The 20,063-nt window shown below is 39.2% G+C and overlaps 1 pseudogene; it reads left to right on the forward strand.

Moving 5' to 3' along the window:
- Window positions 1-5,884: 5,884 nt before the first annotated feature.
- Window positions 5,885-6,268, forward strand: LOC149141144 (cinnamoyl-CoA reductase 1 pseudogene; annotated as a pseudogene).
- Window positions 6,269-20,063: the final 13,795 nt, after the last annotated feature.

The raw sequence follows: 20,063 nt of genomic DNA on the forward strand, positions 1-20,063 counted from the left end.
TTTATGGAAATGGAGTTGATATGAAACTTATAATATTATGAGAACATTCATTGTTGCACTTCATTAAGAAGCATAATTTCATTCTCATTTCTGATGGATTTGTTTTACTTTCAATTCCCTGAACACAAAGCATTATCTCCTTATAGTTTACTGCTTGCTTTGGTTTAAATAAAAAAAATAATGAATTTGAGTTATATGATTACGGTTAGCTCAAATTCTTCATGCTTTTGATTTTAATTAAAAGAAGAAGTTAGCTAGCATTGAAGAAGATGATAGCTCATAGGTAAGATTAAATGCAATTCTCCAATGGTAAGTTTCATATACCCACTTTCAATTATTTTCATTACTTTACTTTAGTTTCAATTTTTGTTTTTAAATTCTGCTAATGTAAAAATCTGTTTTGTAGCTCTTCATAAAAGCTTTCAATCCTCCACCATACCAGATTTTGAATCCCTATACTCTTTTCTTGGTTTGCTTTCAAGAAGCAACGATAATCTTCGTCGAAAAAACTACACTAGGAAGTTTCTAAACCTTTAGTTTGTTTCTTTAAGTATTCCTTTTATTAGAAAATGATTAAGATGATGCTTTGAAACAAAAAGATTGACACCAGACAATTTTTTTTTCATTGTGGCTCAATTTTATCATCACTGCTATGTAAAACCTAAAACGCTTATAACCTTGCAAGGTAAAATTTCTCTGAATCTCGACATAAGAAGGAATGGTTACATGATAATTTTCTTTTACTTCATTTTGTTGAGACATTGGTATAAACATTCATATTGGAGTTTATCTTTTAAAAACTTGGATTTTCCTTTCTGCTTTTACCTTTTTCATCTTTATTTTTGCTTGTTGATTTCTTTTGTCAATTCAGGTTAGAAATTCTTTTCTTATTATTTTTCAGTTTTGATTTTGGTGACTCTACCATAATTTATACGTAAAGCCTTTTTGTTACCTAGCAATGGTTGGCATACGCAGAAAAATAATGTTAATATTCAACTATTGGCTTTTTCTTAAATCTCTTAATAAAGATCATTTTTCTTATTATAAAGGTAGACATACTTAGGGAAGAGATTACAAAACAAGAGAAGTTGACAAAGTATCATAAAATTTGGGAAATTTCTTTTTCATCAAAATTGTAATTATTTTGAGATTTCAATATTTTATTAAAATCTTTCAAAATTCTATTATCAGTCAAGAAAACTTATTTTTAACCAAGTAAAGACACTTTACAACAAAGCACCTTTAACTCTGAAATTGTCATTTTTAACTCTTAAGGAGTCAATAATTCTCCCTGTCTAAAAAGTTTTGTTTTTCTAGAGTGTAATCCAAAAATATATTTAAACTTAAAAGATAAGAGGTCCCATCATGAGCCTGCTTACCATGATCATAGGGGAAAAATAAACTAACATTACCAACACTGCTAAACAAACCAGGGTAATGGCTTATGATTGCAAATAATTATAAGACAAGGGGTCTCATCACGAGCCAACTTGTTCAGTCCAATTATAAACAGTGAATGGCATTGTCAGCTATCTGGCTACCAAACCAGGACAATGGCTTTTAAGAACTAAAAAATAAAAACAAATTCAAAGAAAATAAACATATATAAATGGATTTATCTCTAGGTAAATAGTTCTTAAATAGATGAGATTCTGAATTGTTGATGATTAAAAGGTAACCTTGTCGAGACTATAGATGTTTGCTGGTAGCAGTGGTTCTACCTGTGACAAATGAGTATATTTTAAAAGCTAAGATGTAAAGTGACACCTGCTTTATCTCTACAACTAATTAAACACTGATATAGAATTATGAGATATTTTGATTTATGAGTAATTTTAAGAAAAACTATAGTTAGATGATTCTTGTTTTTATTCAAATTAATGAATCTAGTCAAACATTTCAAAAATAATTCTCTTTTCTTTAATTATTTTTACTTTAATTTTAGGAAAATCTCATTCATATAAAACAACGATAACTGGTTCTTCTCCCGTGTGTCGCCATTGTTGTGGTAAAACACAACCCCCCACCCCCATTTTTATCTTATTTTTATGTACTCAAATAATGGGGACCCTCTCTACAAATTTTTGGCTAAGAATCCTTTTTATTTTCATTTAATATTGTCTTACAATTTCTTCATTCTTTTTATTTTTTTCGGATTTCCATTTTGATTGTTTCATTGAATCCGATTTTTCACAAGCTTTCAAACGATACTTGTTTCGCTCCATTTGGTCAATCGATTTGTAAATGATACTCTTTCAGAGTTTGATCATTTGTGTCGCCTGGGTTAGAAAATGTATAAAATGTACCAATATTTTAATTCTCGTAGTTAAAATAGTTGTTTATTGTCAATATTTTAATTAAATAGTTAAATTTTAAATTTTCTCTAACGATCTTGTTAGATAACCCAGCCAAATCATAAAACACTTAAAAACGTGTTTTTTGGGATTTTAGTAATTCATTCTAATTTCCTATTTTAAAACGAAATACGAAACTTCAAATTTCATAATGGCAAAGTGGTTGTAGTTCATTTTTACAAAAAAGAAAAAGAGAATATAATTGTAGTTTAAATAACAAAATCTCACTCTAAATAAACCCCACTTAACTTCATTTTATAACTTAACCAAACCTCATTAAACTTGGACCCCAAATAAAATAAAAGAAAATAAATAATAAAAATTTATAACACAATCGCGTCCATCGCAAATCGCACTTCGTAGGATTCACAACAAATCAAGTTTTACAAACCCCCGATCCAATGTTTCATGCGATGCGATATGAACCTTTCATGCGATACGATAAAAGTCAAACCGTGACTTTCATTTTAAAGTCATTTTCATATTCGTTGTTTTGAATTCATTGTTTTTACCGAAGGTGGCAAAACCTATCAAACTCAGGTGTCAAACCAACAGTGAGGACAGCCATCTCTGGCTGCTATCCGCGAATGTCGGTTTGACTCATCACCGTTATCAAGGAAAACCACGCCACCTGTAATAACCCGCTGGTGGTCCGTAAGGGAGCAGGCTTTCACTCCTGCCAGATGCCTCTGGGTCTTGGGCCGTTAACCTGTTTCCTTACGTCCGAGGAAGACGAGCTCTTAGCCAAGCAGAAGCAGTTTTACGGCATACTCCAGGCCGAATTTTGAATTCATTGTTAGTAAATGGCTTATGTAATTACATTAATTTATGTTATAATATGTAAATTAATTTTAAAATAAATAGATTAATTAATATATAATTAAATTAAAATTAATTGTATGTTAATTAGATTAGTATTAATTAATAAATAATATAGTCATAATTAATTGTTATTAATTAATTAATAATAGTATTAATTAGATTAATAACTAAAATCTTATTTAGGATTAGAATTTAATTAAATAAATTTTGATTTTTAGCCTAGCGACTGAAATTCCAGAATTCTGGCAGTTTTGACTCATCAACTTTGGAGGTTCATAGAATAAGTTCTACTTGGCCAAATGAGGCCGATGATGGCTCATTGGAAAGATAAAATCAAGGAGAAAATTTTGAGAAGGTTTTACTAACAAATTTGATCATTTATTGGGTCTAAAATCTAGCAGAAGATCAAGCTCCAAATTTTGAATAAAACTAATTTTCCTGAGTTTTATTTTCAGCATTTTCATTTGCCCAAGCCTCTTCTAAATGAAAATCCATTCGTCAATGATATCCTTGTCCAATTAAATCATCATAGGCATTAATAAAAAGCTTTGATTTCATCTTCAATTATTTATTTAATTAAATTTGATTAGATTTGTTTTAATTCCAGATTTGACATTTTGATTTTATTTTTATATTTTAATTTTGTTTTGATTTTTTTTTACAGGAAAACAGTTGAAAAGATGAGGAGAATAATATCTTAATCAATGAGAATGCTCCAACATTTGAGGAATGAAATTTTGAGAAAATGAAAATTGATTGACCGGATCTCTTCTTCAACAAAATTTCTTGTTAAGAATTCCTTTGCAAATATTATAAATAGAAGATTGCAAAAATGTAATAAGGGCTTCTCTCCTTTGCAATTCTGGAATTCTAAAAGCACTTCTATAATAGGGATTTAAAGTTGTAGGTGGTGTTAGACTCAGTCTTGTTAGTCCTCTGTCAGAGTCAAATTCACCAAGGTTCATTTCTCGTCATTTGCAGTCATCAAATGCCATTTTGGTCAAAAAGAGTCATTTTAATTCTTGAGTCGAGGGTTTTGTCTCCAGAAGTGTGAAATAAAGCTTGGAGGCCAGAGGGAGGATCCTAAGTAAGTTTTATTTCAAATTTTTATCATCGATAATGCTCAAGAGAGATTATTCTTCAAAACTCTGTTTTGAAGAAGAAGTCATTGCTTTCAAATGTGAAATTATTAAAGTTTTTTCAGTTGAAGACGTTTACATACAGCCTCGCCAATGATCCTGCAAATGCCAACGACGTCTCTGCAGATGCTCACATTCTTCCTGCTACACACTTGACTGCAAGCTGATGGGGCAAAAGTCTTTAAATACATCAAATCTACAGTGCCCCTTGTTGCTTACATTTCTCCTCCAAGAACTCAATGGCTTGCAAAACCAGCTCCAGTGATGACAGCCTTTTCCTCTCAGGGCCCAAATAGTGTTAATCCAGGCATCCTCAAGCCTGATATTACAGCTCCAGGCTTGAACATACTAGCAGCATATTCAATGGCAGCCTCACCAACTGATCTCTTATTCGATCATTCACATCTACCTTTCAATGTAATATCTGGCACATCTATGTCGTGCCCGCATGTTGCTGGCGTTGCAGTTTTTATTAAAGGGAGCACATCCTAATTGGAGCCCAGCAGCTATCAGATCTGCCATTATGAGTACAGCCACAAAATTGGACAACAAGAAGGAGCCAATCCAGAATGTATCAAGGCAAACAGCAAGTCCTTTTAACTATGGTGCAGGTCATGTTAATCCGGATGTGGCTGGAAATCCAGGACTAGTCTATGATCTATCACCCGAAAATCACTACAATTTTTTTTGCACCTTAAATTATACTTCAACATAGATCAGGGCCATTATAGGAAAGGAATTCTCATGTCTAGCACGCTCATCTAAGATACATAACCTACAACTATCCTTCCATTACAGTCGTAGAATTGCAGGGAACCGCGATTTTGAAGAAGACGCTGGAAAATGTGGCAGAGGGACATGTGACTTATAAAGTGGAGGTGATGGGTCCTCCTGGAGTTTTGGTGTTGGTGAAACCCACAGAACTTGAGTTTTCCAAAAAAAAGGGAGAAGAAATCTTTTACTATAACATTCCCTACAGAATTTGATACAAAGGTTCATCATTCAAATTCAAAAAGTCCGAGGAAACATTACAAAAACAGATTTGAGAAGAGAAAAATCAAAATCCATGGCTATATGAGAGATTTTCCATTCATTTGCAGGCCAAGAAAGTGAAGAGGAAACAATTCAAAGCGATTTTAGTGCGTAAGAGTGAAATTGGGTGAAGATGGATGAAGTTTGCTCAGTGCAGCGCACTGGAAGAAGGTGCGGCACACACAGGCCGCGCGGCGCATTGGGCACAAATCCGCAGTGTAATTTTACACTGGCGCGACGCACTCACATGGCGTGGCGCACTGGGCAGCCTGTGCGGCGCACAGAGCCGACACACGCAAAAAATTGGCATTTGTCCCATAAATCCAAACAACTCGATACAGAAGTTATACTTTCTAACCTGGTTCCTAAGATTCTGGATTTGCTATAAATTGTGGAGGCGGACAAATGACTTATGCTACAGGAGATGTGTTTGAGCAGGAGGATTCATTGGCTCATGGCTTGTCAAGCTGCTCCTTGCCAAAGGCTATACTGTAAGAGGAGTAGTTCACAGCAACCCAGCGGATGATGGGCGTAAGTATGAAACATTTAAGAGAGCTGGAAGGAGCAAAAGAGAGGCCTGAGATTGTTAAAGCTGATATTCTCGATTACCAGGCTTTGGTCACAGTTATCCGAGGCTGCCACGGTGTTTTCCACACAGCTTGTCTTATAAGTAATGACCCTGAGCGAGTTATAGAGCCAGCAGTGAGCAGAACCAGGAACGTTCTGGAGGCGTGTGCAGAAATGGGAGTGAAACGTGTGGTAGTTGCGTCTTCTATTGGTGCGGTTTACATGGATCCTCACAGAGACCCACTCGCCATAGTCGGTGATGAATGTTGGAGCGATTTGGACTACTGCAAACGAACTAAGAATTTGTATTGCTATGCAAAGATCTGGGCAGAGAAAGCAAGCCACTTAAACTGAGATGCGTGAAAGAATAGCACAGTGTTGCTTAGAAAAATCCTTGCAAGCTTCTTCCATGATCCATCTTGAGAGAAAACGGAATGGTTATTTGGAAGAAATGCTTCCAAACTGTGTTAGCAATGAACGTGTAGCTGCTTTGCGTGGTCACCGAATCCCAACAAAAGGGAATCCGCAGATTGTCAAATCCTGAGAGGATTGGGACGAGAATTTTATGGTGCTCCATATAGCTCCGAATGGCAGTTTTTGTGTACAAATCCAGGCATTCAAAAAACAGAACGACATTTCCAAAAATCGTTATCGAAACTGCTTCTATTTTTTGCAATTTTCAACAACACAAAGAGACCTGGCGATGGTTCTGGTGGTATTCGTGGTGAAATCATCAGAAATCAGGCCGTCCATGAAGATTACATGCGATACATGTGGCGTTTGAAACAAGTCTGCCAGATTCATAAACTTTTTTCACACCTGATCATGCACAATGGTTATCCGATGCGCCCGATTTGTTAATCGCCAGGTGGATAAATGGAGTGAATATATGGAAATGGGGATTCAAATCCCTCGTGATGGTTTTTACTCAACCAGGTGTATTTTTGGCAAACAGAAAGAAAAGGGAGCTAAAACGGTTAAAGCACCGAACGCCCGAATGTAAACGTTGATATCCACTGTGGTTCTTGAAGTTTCAGGACTTTTATTGTTTCTTATTTGGCAATCATCTGGAAAGGAGAATCCCCTCAAGCCTTGGGAAAGGTAATAATCTCAGATATATAGACCTGTCGATGAGTAATTTAATGGGCATTATACCAAAGAATTTGGGCAGTTATCAAATGCTGGAGGTGGTGATGGGGTAACTACAACTGGCTCACTATACAGGTGACAATGCATTATTCAAAAATCGATTCCATAATGGCATACCACAAACAAAGGCATTTTTGCTCGTAGTAATCTTTTGGAATGTGATTACCAACGACATGGTTCACTTCCAAATTATCAAACCAAAAACAAAATCCAAGATTCCTCACGCTATTTAAAGACACTTTTCTACAGCAGTTTGATTTTAAAGAGACAAGTTGAATAACTTCCGATGTGTGCCTCAGTGGAAGAATGTGCTACTACAACCATAATTCAGCTACAACAAATTCTTAAGTACCTATAGTTTGGGTTTACTGTGCAGGTCCAACCATGGTTCTCAAACCAAACAAACGAGTTCTTGAAAATGGAAAAGTTCATCAACCTGCTAAATACCAAAAGCCATTGGAATATGATCTTGACCAAATAGTTGGACTTGAGTTCGTTCCATGTAAATTTTCTAGCAAAACATGTCTACAAGAACGTGTACAACCAGACAATTTGCAAAAATTGTGTGCGGATGAATCACTGAGTTCTTCTGATGTTACAAGCCTTGCTAATAGCAACAGTTGTAATGACAATACTTCTTTAGAGAAGGATGAATTAGAGGAGAAGCTAGTGGAAGTTGTGAAGACCGAGAACAATGTTTTTGCATTGGGCACATTTCTACAATCTATAACAACTCACAAATAAACTTTTAATAGTTTCTCAAAGAGGCTGGAACATGCTATCACCACAGAAGCTGAACTTAAAGATAGTCAGATTAGCTGTTACACAAAAATATCGTCACCATGATTATTTGCAGTCAGTATGGGTCTATCATCACTTGTACTGTCCTCCTAAGCAAGTCTCAGACCTCAGCTCTTCAAGTCAAGCTTTGAAAATTAGAGAAAGACATTGAAAATCAACAAAGCCCTGGTTCCGAACTTTCTCCCATTGTTGCCTGCGGTCCCGCACCTTCTGTTTACAAAAACTGCGGACCTGCCGGCTCTATCCCTAAAGGAGTGGGTGCGGACCCCTGTGAAAGTCATAAAGGTGCAAGTTTATTCTAAAAAACTCACTTTGGGTTAATTCTAGATGATTCTAGAAGGAATTTGACGTGGATTGGCCGCTCTTAGGTGGTTCATGCATCCCAAAAGAGAAGGAGCTAATCCTTTGATGAGAGGAGCTATCCCTTTGAAGGAGGGCTTTATCCCTTTGAAGGAGGACCTAGTAACTTCCCTCCATTGCCCTATAAATTAAGGCATTGGGCTGGTTGCTAGAGAGGTTAGAAGCTGAACATTTTTTAGGGTAAATGTTGGTGGAATTAAGACTTCCTAGTTAAGCTTGAGAGGAGAGATCACATACCTTTTTGGCTTCATTGGGAAGAGAGTGAATCTTGTCAAAGTAGAGGAGACTTCTTGCTGGACCCTGGGAGGAGCTTGTACAGCGTCAAGGCACAGGGTGTAAAGTTATTCTTTTGATTTGAATTAATACAATCAGATCCATTTTTCTCAACAAATTGTCTTATGTCATTTGTTTCATGAATTCCTTGACTTTCATGTTAAATATGTTTTATGATATTGGCTTTTCAGGTGCTATTTAATTTGTTTGCTTGTTTGTGTTTGCAGATTCGCGACAAGGGAGCTCATTTGGATCGAAGGAGCGAGGCTTCCACAAACTTGCGTTGGACCCAAGGTAGGCCTAAAACACTTGTTTGCCTTTGTTTATAAATGCATATTTAGAGAAAGATAGTTTGTGATTAGCTTGCTTGTCACTAGGTCTTCTTTAGATTCTAGGAAGGTCTATCTTGTCCGCAAGATCGACTCATTCCTTGTGACAAAATGGCGACTCCACTAGGGAGCTTGATTTTTTCCTTGTTTTTACTTTGACCTAAGAAACTGTGTTTTTGTTTCTGTTTTTGGCTTGTTGTGTGTGGAATTGGGTAGAATTAGTAGATCCAGGGTTATTTTTTGTTTTTCATAACTTTGGGAGAGGACCACACCCTAGCCTTTTGACACAGTGCGTACTTATCCGCACTTTTGCTTTTAGCACAGAGCGGTACCGCACCTGTGTTAACTGTGGGCCTGCGGACCCTGTCAAAATTTTGGAAAACCTAAGATTTCCTCTGTTAGTCAGCTTAGTTTTTGTTTAGAAGTTATTATCCCCTGCCCAGACCTGCATATAACCTGTCAGAAGCTTTCCTTAGGTTGATTTCATTGGTGTTAGGGTTTTAGGTGAAATTCCTAGAAGTTTTGCTTGTTGGGTTTGTTTTTCATTTTGGTCTTGTAGTAGCTCTGAGCTTAGAAGCTATAGGAACCTCAGATCACCTTGGTTTCTACCAGCCTTCTTATGAGTCCGACCATTTGCGAAATATACTTTTGTTGAGGAATCCGCCTTGTGTTTTCAATTTACAAAACTTCGAAAAGCTTGTGTTTAAAAGTTTGGATTTCATTTTTAAAGAAGAAAACAAAATTGGTTGTTTTTGACTGATTTGTGATTCTACATAAATTGGTCCTTAGTTTACATCTAGCTAAGTAAAACATCCTTAAAAAAGACATCTTGTAGGCTTTGACTTCAAATAGGTTTTTATAATTTATAGATCTCAAAGTTAGTCGTTTGCATAGTTTTGAGTGTTTTATAAACAAAATAAAAAATCTCTTTTTGAAAAAGTTTGTTTTTGTAGTGGTTGAGTGCTTTGAAAAGAAAAGGGAATTTTTTGTGAAAAAAACTAGTTGTCTCGTTTTAAGTGCATTGGAAAGGACAAAAGCTCTTCTTTTAATTTGTTTGTTAAGAAAGATTTGTGTTTACAAGTATTTGCATTCTCAAACTCTTTCCTAGCTAGAAGTTCATTGAAGGGAAAAGATTGTTTAATCATCTTAAGTGCATTTTTATTGATTTTGAGTCGAGTCTTCATACCACGAGTTTCATCTCCGCACCTCTTGACTTAAACAAAAACCAATAAAAATAACGCTTAAAGTAAAATTCATCTAGTAATATTTTTCTTTTTAGGGCTCTGATACACCAACATAGCTTAGGCTAGTGTCTTGGAGTAGGAGAGTAATTAACTCTCCAAGAGAGTAAAACCAAACAAGTAGCTGTATCTTGTGGTAGGGAAGAAATCCAATTGTTGCATTTATGCTCTGGGAAAGCTCCTCTTAAAGGAGAAGCACGATATCGTATCCGAACCAGTGTGGGAATCAATCCTTCTTCATTAGGAATGATGCCAGATATTCACGTATTAAAAACGGTAAACCTCGGATTAACCATTGTCGAGGAGCCTGGGGTCACTTGTTGGTAAACCTTGGATTATGTCAAGGAGCCTTCAAGGGGATTGAGCTTGCTACTCTGCCCTTGCGTGCATATCGGATCGTAGACTGTTCCCCCAGGTATATTTGTTTCAGTTGGTAACCTTAGTGACCATATTCTTTAGGATTCTTCCTAAGGTGACAGTGGTGGGAAGATCCCATTGTACCTGGAGCAGACGTCGGCTAGACTCACTTGGATTTTCTGGGGGGTTCTCTTCACTCGAGACGGTTAAGTGGAGGAACTTGTGCCAGTCTATTCATTAAGCAAGTTGCCGGGGTAACTGTTCCAACCGCCATTTCTGTATTGAACTCTGCGACATTGGATTTCATCACCAACTAGTGTTTTCAGTACGAAAAGTTACTGTTTGTGTGTGTTTGATCTCCTAGATTCTTTAAGCGTGTGATTCAAATTTGTTTGGTTCTTTGGAGGCTTTAAGTGGTTTTCGTTGAGATTTTAATTTGTTTGCGTGTGAAGTAGTTAAAATTTTTTAATCGTGGCTGAATTACCGAGGAAGTCCCATAGACTTCGGGGCCAACCTCCTGAGTTTTCACCGAGCCGGCCTGAAGGATTAAGAGTCCTCGTAACTCCTAGAGACAGTAGTGTTGGGTCACCTAAAGAAGGAGAGTATTCTTTGGTGGTACATCCTGATTTTCAAGCTTTAGTAGCAGATTATAATCCACAATCAGTGTCTGTTTCCGAAGTTACTGGTAGCTTTTCATCTACTAGTGATATAGGTGAGGAACCTGAAATATCCGAGCCTAAAAGTGAATTTGCTGCTACTCCGACATCAGGGTTTGCTTCTCCAGCTTCTAGTGGTCCTGGTTCATCTAGGGTAGAAAGAATAATTACCCAAAATCTTCCTTCTGGACTTATAGCTATTGAAGAACTTGCTACTCCGGAAGAAGAAGTAGGCATCCCTATCCCTATAAATCAACCTGCTATTGAGCTAAGGGAGCGTGAATCAATTTTTTATAGTCCACCTAGGAGCAGTGCTTGGTATCTTTCTTTGACTAATTTCTTAGAAAACCCAGGGTTAAGTTTTTCACCACCTCGTGTTTCTTATCACCCAACACCTAGAGGTTATTATCCTCCGTTAAATATGTCAAGACAGTCGTCCATGTTTACTCAATCACCAGAATCTTTTTTGTACGGCGGTCCTTCTGTTCCCTTTGGGTATCAGTCACTTTCTGGTACTTTTTCAGGAGCATCTCCTCAACCCATTGAACAAGGGTTATTAACTGGAAGCAATGGTACTAAGCCATTGAGTGTATAAGACATTCTCATGATGTCAGGTACTATTCCTAATCCTCAACCTCAAGGTGGCCAGTTACCGCCTGGGGGGCAGCCTCAAAATACTCAATTACCGCCTGGGGGCAACCTCAAGGTACCCAATTTGCGCCTGGGGGGCAACCTCAAGGACAGTACATACCTACGGGACAGTACGTTCCTCAAGGTCAACCCCAGACTCAATATGTACCCCAAGGTCAACCCCAGTATCAATTTGTACCCCAAGGTCAACCCCAGTATCAGTACGTGCCTCAAGGGTATCAACCCTAAGGTCAGTACTTGAACCAAGGTTTCCAACCACCCTCCGGTCAATCCTACCTTCAACTCGGTTATGGTCCTCAATATTCTCAACCTGTTATGGGTCCGTACCCCAGAATGAATTTAGTGTGGGATCCATCGCAAACTCAACAGGTCTTGCAACCGAATGTACAGTTGTCATCTCAAACTGGACAACCCTTAGTTTCTGTTACACCCCAGCAACCTGTCCAGTCTACTATTCAAACTTCTGTACCTTCGGTAGTTTCTCAGCCTGGGCCTAGTACGCCTTGTACTCCGCCTCAAACGACTGCTGCAACTGCCGCAACATCTGTTCAATCTACCCCACCTACTTCTGGAGTATCGACAGCTCCGGTTTCTACTATTCCTATATCTACTCCTTAGACATCTTTACCTCCGTCTGGATCCACAATTCAAACTTCGGTTCAGATGCCTGTATGACAACCTGGTTCAAGTACGGTTGTCACAAGTCAACCACAATTTACTTATCAACCGTACCAAGGATAGTACCAATTCGGTCCTGTTGTGCAACAGCCAGTGTATCAATATCAACCGTACCCTGGGTACACATATCAACAACCTCAACAACCCCAGTACGGTCCGGTTAATCCTTGTTTTCCGGGAGGATACAATATCCCAAATGCAATTCCTATCCCTAGTTATCCTAGATATCCTCCTCCTGGGGCTGGTCTCATGACCCAGAGTTTTAGGGACCCTAATCGTCAGTTACCGTTTATTGCAACTTTGGACTTGCCTGACTTGTCGTGCCTAATGAACGATCCCATTAATTATCTTCCATTTTGGCCGCCAATGCCGAATAAGTTGCCCAGTGATATTCCTAAGTTTGAAGGCAAATCGGGAGAGGACCCGTCGAACCATGTGATGACTTATCACCTCTGGTGTGCGTCTAACTCCATTTCAGATGATTCAATCCGTCTAATGCTTTTCTAGCGCACTCTAATTGGTCTTGCGGCCAAGTGGTACATTGAGTTACCGTGAGGCACTTTTTATAATTTTAGTCAGTTAGCTACCTCGTTTTTAACTCATTTTCAGTTGCCAGTCAGATATGACAATGGCATTGAATTACTAACTTCGTTAAAGCAATCAACGTCCACTTACATTTCAGATCATATTCATGAATGGAGACGTCAACGACGTTTAGTGAAGGTTTTTATTCCGGATCAGATCTTGGCTGAATGGTTTGTAAAATCTTTGTTGCCAAAGATCACTGAAGATGTAGCTAAGGCCGGAGTTGTTACTGAGGAGCAAGTAATTGCTCAAGCACAGTACCTTGACTTGGTCTATACTCAGTCAGGTATGTTACATGAGAAAATCCCCGATCTTCCCAAGCAAAATCAAATCGCTGCAGCTCCTTCAGGGTCTCATGCCGCTGATGGTATGATTGGTACGGTTAACACTAAAAGTAAGAAGAAGTCTTCCAAGAATTCTTCTCCTATCATAACCTTGCCTGATTCCCCGATAGGAGATTCTTCCATGGAGATTTCCGCCGATATTCACATTGTAGAGTCATCTACAGCCAAATCAAAATCTGGTGGGAAGAAGAAAGGGAAGAAGAAGAATAAAACGGACAAAAATTCAAAAGAGAAACCTGAAAAATCAGAATCCAATGATGAAAAACGTAAACCTCCTTATCCTTGTCTCATTTGTGACGAAGAACATTTTACAAGAGACTGCCCTCATAGTGCAGAGGTTGCGAAGATTGTCAAAGGTTCCCAAACGCCTACTGTTTTGAAGGATCCTTTTCCAAGTCAAGACAGTAAGATGATAGGTTCTTCCTCGAGTGCCAATGAAGAACCCACACTGATGATGTCACATGTTAGGATTGTGACTCAATCGCATGATTATGGTAGTAAAAGTCCCGTTGATGGTAAAGAAGCAGAATCTTCTCATTCTAACCCATCAACCTCAGCTCCCGGTTCGATCCACTACAGATCAAGAAACCTAATCCAGACTTGGTAATCAAATCGCCTGCCAAGGGTATACTTCGAAAGTCAGCTTTCAATCCACATGCGAGAACGGCTCAGAACTATAACATTGTTGAGGATTTAGCTGTTTCACCCTCAGCAATGTCAGCTTTGGAAGTGCTGCAATCATGTCCAGCACAGCGTAAATTACTTTTGTCGGCTATAGGAGTTGTTGAAGTTCAGGAATCAAACCTAATAATTTTCGATCTAGAAAATAGTACACCGCACTTACCTCATCAAATGGCTTTCCAGATACCAGTGATAGTCAAAAATAGGCCTATTCATCGGACTGTGATTGATGAGGGAGCCTCAACGTGTATTATGTCGATACAGTGTTGGAGATCGCTTGGTTCTCCTTCACTAAATCAATCCCCGATGATTCTAAAGGCCTTTGATGGCCGTGGGTTTCATCCTTTTAGCATTATACAGGATTTACCTATAGGGGTTGAAGGAAAAACCGTTAATCTAGATGTGGAGGTGGTTGATGCCCCTTTAGATTACAACCTTCTCTTGGGTCGTAGTTGGTCTTACGCTATGACAACTGTCGTTTCATCGGTCTTTCGAGTTATAAAGTTTCCTCATAATGGAAAGATTGTAACAATAGACCAGCTGGCTTACTTTTCATCTGACCCAGCCTCTTCTGAAAGTATTCAGCATGTCGGTAAAACGACTATCCTGTATAAGGATGTTGGAGTAGGACTAGTTAAAGATGCCGGTTTACTGGGAACTTTTCCTTTTCCTCCGATCAATGCATGGTCTTCATTTGCAACCATTCATATGATTTCGTCAGACACCATTGTTTATGATGATCCTTGGATCATTCCTTCTGAATCTGAGATAGACTCATTTGGTGATGTCATGCCTTTGAGTCCATATGAAATTGCGTATGAGGCCGTGCAATCGTTTACCGACCCATCTTCAACTGAAATTGACTTAATGAATGTGGTCTGTGAAGAATCACTTTTCACATCAAGCTCGGATTCAATCACGTTTTCTGAACTTGTTCACTTTGATGAGAAAATTTGTGAAATCCTATGTGTAGATGATTTACCATGGGAAGATCTCCATCACAGATCTTCGTTTTTACCCGAGAATGATCGTTTTGAAAATGATTTTTCATCAATTTTTACAACTGAATATGTCAAGGAACCTCAGAATCCAATGAAACATCCTGATTCAGAGTTAAATTTGGGAAACATCTCTCGAACTGTTCCTATTGACATCTCGGTTAAGCTTGGGATTGTTGAGAACATTCATATAGGTGCCTCGTGTACAGAAGGCGAAATTCAAATATATAAGGCCCTATTCCAAGAATTCCATGACGTGTTTGCCAGGTCCTATGAGGAAATGCAAGGAATTGATCCCGCGATTGTTGTTCATGAAATCAAGACTTACCCGGACGCTAAACCCGTCCGGCAACATTTGCGTCAGATTCACCCAAGAAAAGCTGCTGCTATTAAAGCAGAAGTTGAAAAATTACTCAAAGCAGGTTTCATTTATCCGATCCCGTTAACGGATTGGGTATCGAATATTGTTCCGGTTAACAAAAAGCAAGGGACAATAGGAATATGTATCGATTATAGGGACATTAATTGAGCCTGTCCAAAGGACAATTAACCAACTCCCTATATCGATCAAATCATTGATGATTGTGCCGGCAGCGAAATATTCTCCTTCATGGATGGTTTTTCTGGATACAATCAAATCAATATTCTACCTGCCGATCAACCAAAAACGGCTTTCATTTGGCCATGGGGAACATTTGCTTATTTCAAATTACCTTTTGGGCTCAAGAATGCCGGAGCAACTTTTCAAAGGGCCATATATTATGCGTTTCATGACATCAAGCACATTGTGCAACCCTATCTCGATGATTTGCCTGCTCATTCATTACATTGAGCTGATCATCTCATCCATTTACGAGCAATCTTTATGAGGTGTAGACATTATCGGATTTGGTTGAATCCACAAAAATGTGTTTTCTGTATAGAAACGGGTCGATTGCTGGGGTTTGTTGTTTCGAAAGCTGGCATTCGCGTCGATCCCTCGAAGGTCGAAGCTATTGTCAAATTGCCTCCTCTTTCGAGTCTTTGCCAACTCCAAAGTTTGTAAGGGAAAGCAAACTTTTTACGACGATTCATTCCTAACTACGCCGAGGGTACAAATGGTTTTACCCGGTTGTTGAAACAGAGTACTCCATTCTATTGGGAAGAGATAGCTCAGAAATCGTTTGATGCACTAAAACATGCGTTGACCCATGCACCGTTATTGCATCCTCCCAACTTCAACCAGGATTACTTCTTGTATCTCGCCGCCTCTCATTCAACCATTGGAATGGTCTTAGTTCAGGAAGATGAATTCGGTACTAAACATGTGATATATTACCTTAGTCGAAGCTAAAATACTCACATGTGGAGAAATTGGCATTGGCAACTGTTCAAGCTGTCCAACGTTTTCGTCACTACATTTTACTACATAAAACTACAGTAATTTCTGATTGCAACCCTATGATCTACATTTTGACCAAGCAATTGCTAGGGGGCAAGTACTCTAAATGGATTGTTATCCTGCAGGAGTTCGACTTGGAATTTGAAAATTCTAAGTCTAAGAAATCTTTAGTTTTTGCAGAGTTAATGTGTGACTTCCTGCGTGCTGACACGGAAACTGTGGCGGAGGAGCCCATTCCGGACGAATCCTTGTTTCTAATCAGCACTTTAGATCCATGGTATGGGGATATCATCGTTTATCTCCAGACCCAATCCTTTCGACCAGAAATTTCAAGGTCATAACGTCGGAAAATACGATTCCAGTCCCAACAATTTAGGATTACTGGAGATACTCTTTATCGCCATGGGGCGAACTCTGTTTTTCGACGTTGTTTAACTCACGAAGAAGCTGAAAGGATTCTAAATGACTGTCACTCTGGAGCGTGTGGCGATCATATGTTTGGGTATGCCACAGCCCAAAAGATATTGCGCGTGGGCTACTTCTGGCCGTCTTTGTTTAAAGACTGTATTAATGCGGTCCAAAAATGCCACAACTGCCAAATTTTTGATCGAAAGATGCGCGCTCCACCTGCTCCTCTCCACCCTATAATTGCCGTTCGTCCTTTTGCCAAATGGGGTATCGATTTTATTACATGTAACCCTCACTCGGCCGGGGGGCATGCGTATATCATCCTTGCGGTAGATTATTTTACCAAGTGGGCCAAGGCGATGCCTACATTTGAGGCAGACGGAAAGACAACTGCAATTTTCATGTTCAATCATATAATTGCTAAGTTTGGTGTCCCACAAGCGATTATCACTGATCATGGGCGTCATTTTCGAAACGTTATGATGACCGAACTTACATGCCAGCTTGGGTTGCGTCACGATAGTTCAACTCCTTATTATCCACAAGCTAATGGTCTGGTTGAATCCATCAACAAAGTCTTAGTTATCATGATCCAACGAATCATTGGGATTCATCGGTCGAATTGGCATAACATGCCATTTTCAGCGCTTTGGGCGTATCGAACCTTAGTAAAAACATCAACAGGGTTCACTACTTTCCAGCTAGTTTATGGTCTAGAAGCTATGTTACCCCTTGAATGCGAAATCCCATCATTGCAAATGGCCATCGAGTTACTTCTAGCCTTTTCCGAAGAGGAAAAACGTTTGTTATAGTTGGCTCAATTAGATGAGAATCGACGTGATGCTGCATTGGCAATCGAGACTCACGCAAAACGTATGAAAGCTCAGTATGATCGAAATGTGACCCCTCAAAAGTTTTCGGAAGGAGATCTAGTCTTAGTTTACGATCAAGCTAATGATAAATTAGGCGCTGGAAAATTCGTTCCTATGTGGCATGGTCCCTATGTTGTCAAGCGAAAGCTAGCAAAAGGGGCCTATGAATTGGTAGACTTTGACGGGGACTCTTTAGTTAAACCCAGAAATGGTATTTACCTGAAGAGGTATTATGCTTAAAGAATGGGTATGGAGAATCTTTAGTTAGGATAGTTTTTCTTTCTAGCTTGTGTGTTTTAGTTTAAAAAGTGTGCTTAGCTTAGAGAGTGTTTTTCGTCATCATTCCTGCTTATCTTGGTTTTACTCTTGGTATTGCAGATGTCGATGCCTCTCCAAACATACATTGGTTTCGCTGATGGCGCTTGTCGTAATACACGGAACATTTCTTCCGCAACTTGGGTTATCTATTCGCCCTCTGACGAGTTGGTATCTATGCATGGGGTAAGCCTCGGTCAAACAACGAACAACATTGCTGAGTATAGTGCAGTGATTGAGTTATTATCTGAATCTGTTTCATTTTGGGATTCGGAGTTTGATAGTGAGGTTAGATTTTGAACTCGTTGTATTACAGCTTAATAGAGTGTATGCCATTAGAAATCCAGTGTTATTAAGATTATTTTTGAGAGTGTATCTCTTGGAACGTGAATTTGATTATATTGAATATCGGCATATTCCAAGATCTTTAAATACATTAGCAGATGCAATTGCTTCTCGAATGTTAAGTAGACATTTGCAATAATCATACATGTAATTTTAAAACCATTCCATAACATGATTTACAAGATAAGCCGATAATAGTGATATATATATATATATATATATATATAGGAGTGTGTCAAAAAATACATCGTCCTCGATCATAGGTTGAAAAACACCTTATGATTGACAAAAATGATAAGTACAAAAAGCAAAAATGTCATATGTGCCCACAATAGGCGATCATCCTATCACTGGTGATGATCTCGATAAGAAACAACTGCACGGGCCACCTTGCAAAGGAACCTCCTAAAAGGTCCTGGGACCCCAATCACATAGCGCTGAAGTCGACGAGGAATGTCATCTATGGTGGTCTCTGGAATACCTCCTGTCAAGCGCTCTAGATGACTCTCCAACTCGGCCAAAACCTCTGCTGATTTGTCCTGTGGGGCTGGCACGACTGCAACTGGTTGTTTCCTATCGTAAGGCCGGAGAGCGGCTGGTCACTATGGACCCACATCTGCATTTGAAACTTTTACTATCAGTTTTGGGACGATAGAAAAATAACAAAAACAAATTAAATAGGAAAATGTTGAAAATGATTTTACCTGAGTCATCCCATTGCTCTCCTGGTGGAAGAGCCATGTCTGGGTCACCACGAAAATCTACCCCAATGTAAGGGAAGTCCTGAATAGAAAAAACTTGGTTTTCAAACCATTGGAAATACTCAGGTTTGAATTGAACAACCTCTGTCCCCTCATCCGGATGACGGGCCATAACTGCAACCCATCGCATCAGTTTGGGCTCTCAAGGAAGCCCAGCTCCAACAGTAAGGTGCTACGGGATCAAAATGGGAACCCTCTCCAGACCAAAGCTCACAACCAAAGCCCCATAACCAAAGGTCTTCAGTTGTCCATTTTTGGCTCTGGTCAGTTGGCCTTTCACATTGGCCAACACAACATCGCACCAGTTGAAGATGGTGCCTCGAAAGCAGTCAACTGCCATCCGCATCTGGGATCCGGTGGCAATATGTAATGCAGCACTCCCGCAAAGTCTGGTGACAGTAAATGCGATCACCATGAGTTCAGGAAGGGATATGGTTTTAATGTCTATCCCTTTGTCTCTAGCCTGGTTGTTGCAGAACTCTAGCCGGAGGCTATCGACAGACTGGCCACCTGGCCTAGTCCCGAATAGAGTCAAGTCTTCGCCTCTCTTAGGCAAACCGGTCAAGAAATATATGTCTGCTGGCTCGATTTCGAGCTGGTGGCCACCAATGAAGAAGCACTGGTCCTGTATGCTCCATCTGTCAACCAGCCACTGTAAGAAATCCACCTGGGCCCTCATGCCAGGTATGGCCCAGAATTTGTACAAGCCGCATGCCTTCAATGCATAGATCGAAGGTTGGTGATTCAATGTGGCTAGATCCACGTCCTCATGCTCTCATTCACGCCAATCTAGCATGATGCACTCTTTGCATCCAATAAAAAGACAAATTAGAATGCTAGAAATTAATTTGTTTGGGCCAAATTTGAGAATTTTTGGGTTAAAAACCCTTGTTGCGGGGACCGCACCCTCTGGGTTAGAGACAGTGTGTGGGTCCGCACCTTGCCTACATGGAAGGTGCGGACC

This window comes from Pinus tabuliformis, chromosome X (genome assembly GCF_031772625.1).
Source record: "Pinus tabuliformis cultivar Carrire ecotype Pingquan chromosome X, CPIR1, whole genome shotgun sequence".
In the NCBI taxonomy this organism is placed as follows: Eukaryota; Viridiplantae; Streptophyta; class Pinopsida; order Pinales; family Pinaceae; genus Pinus; species Pinus tabuliformis.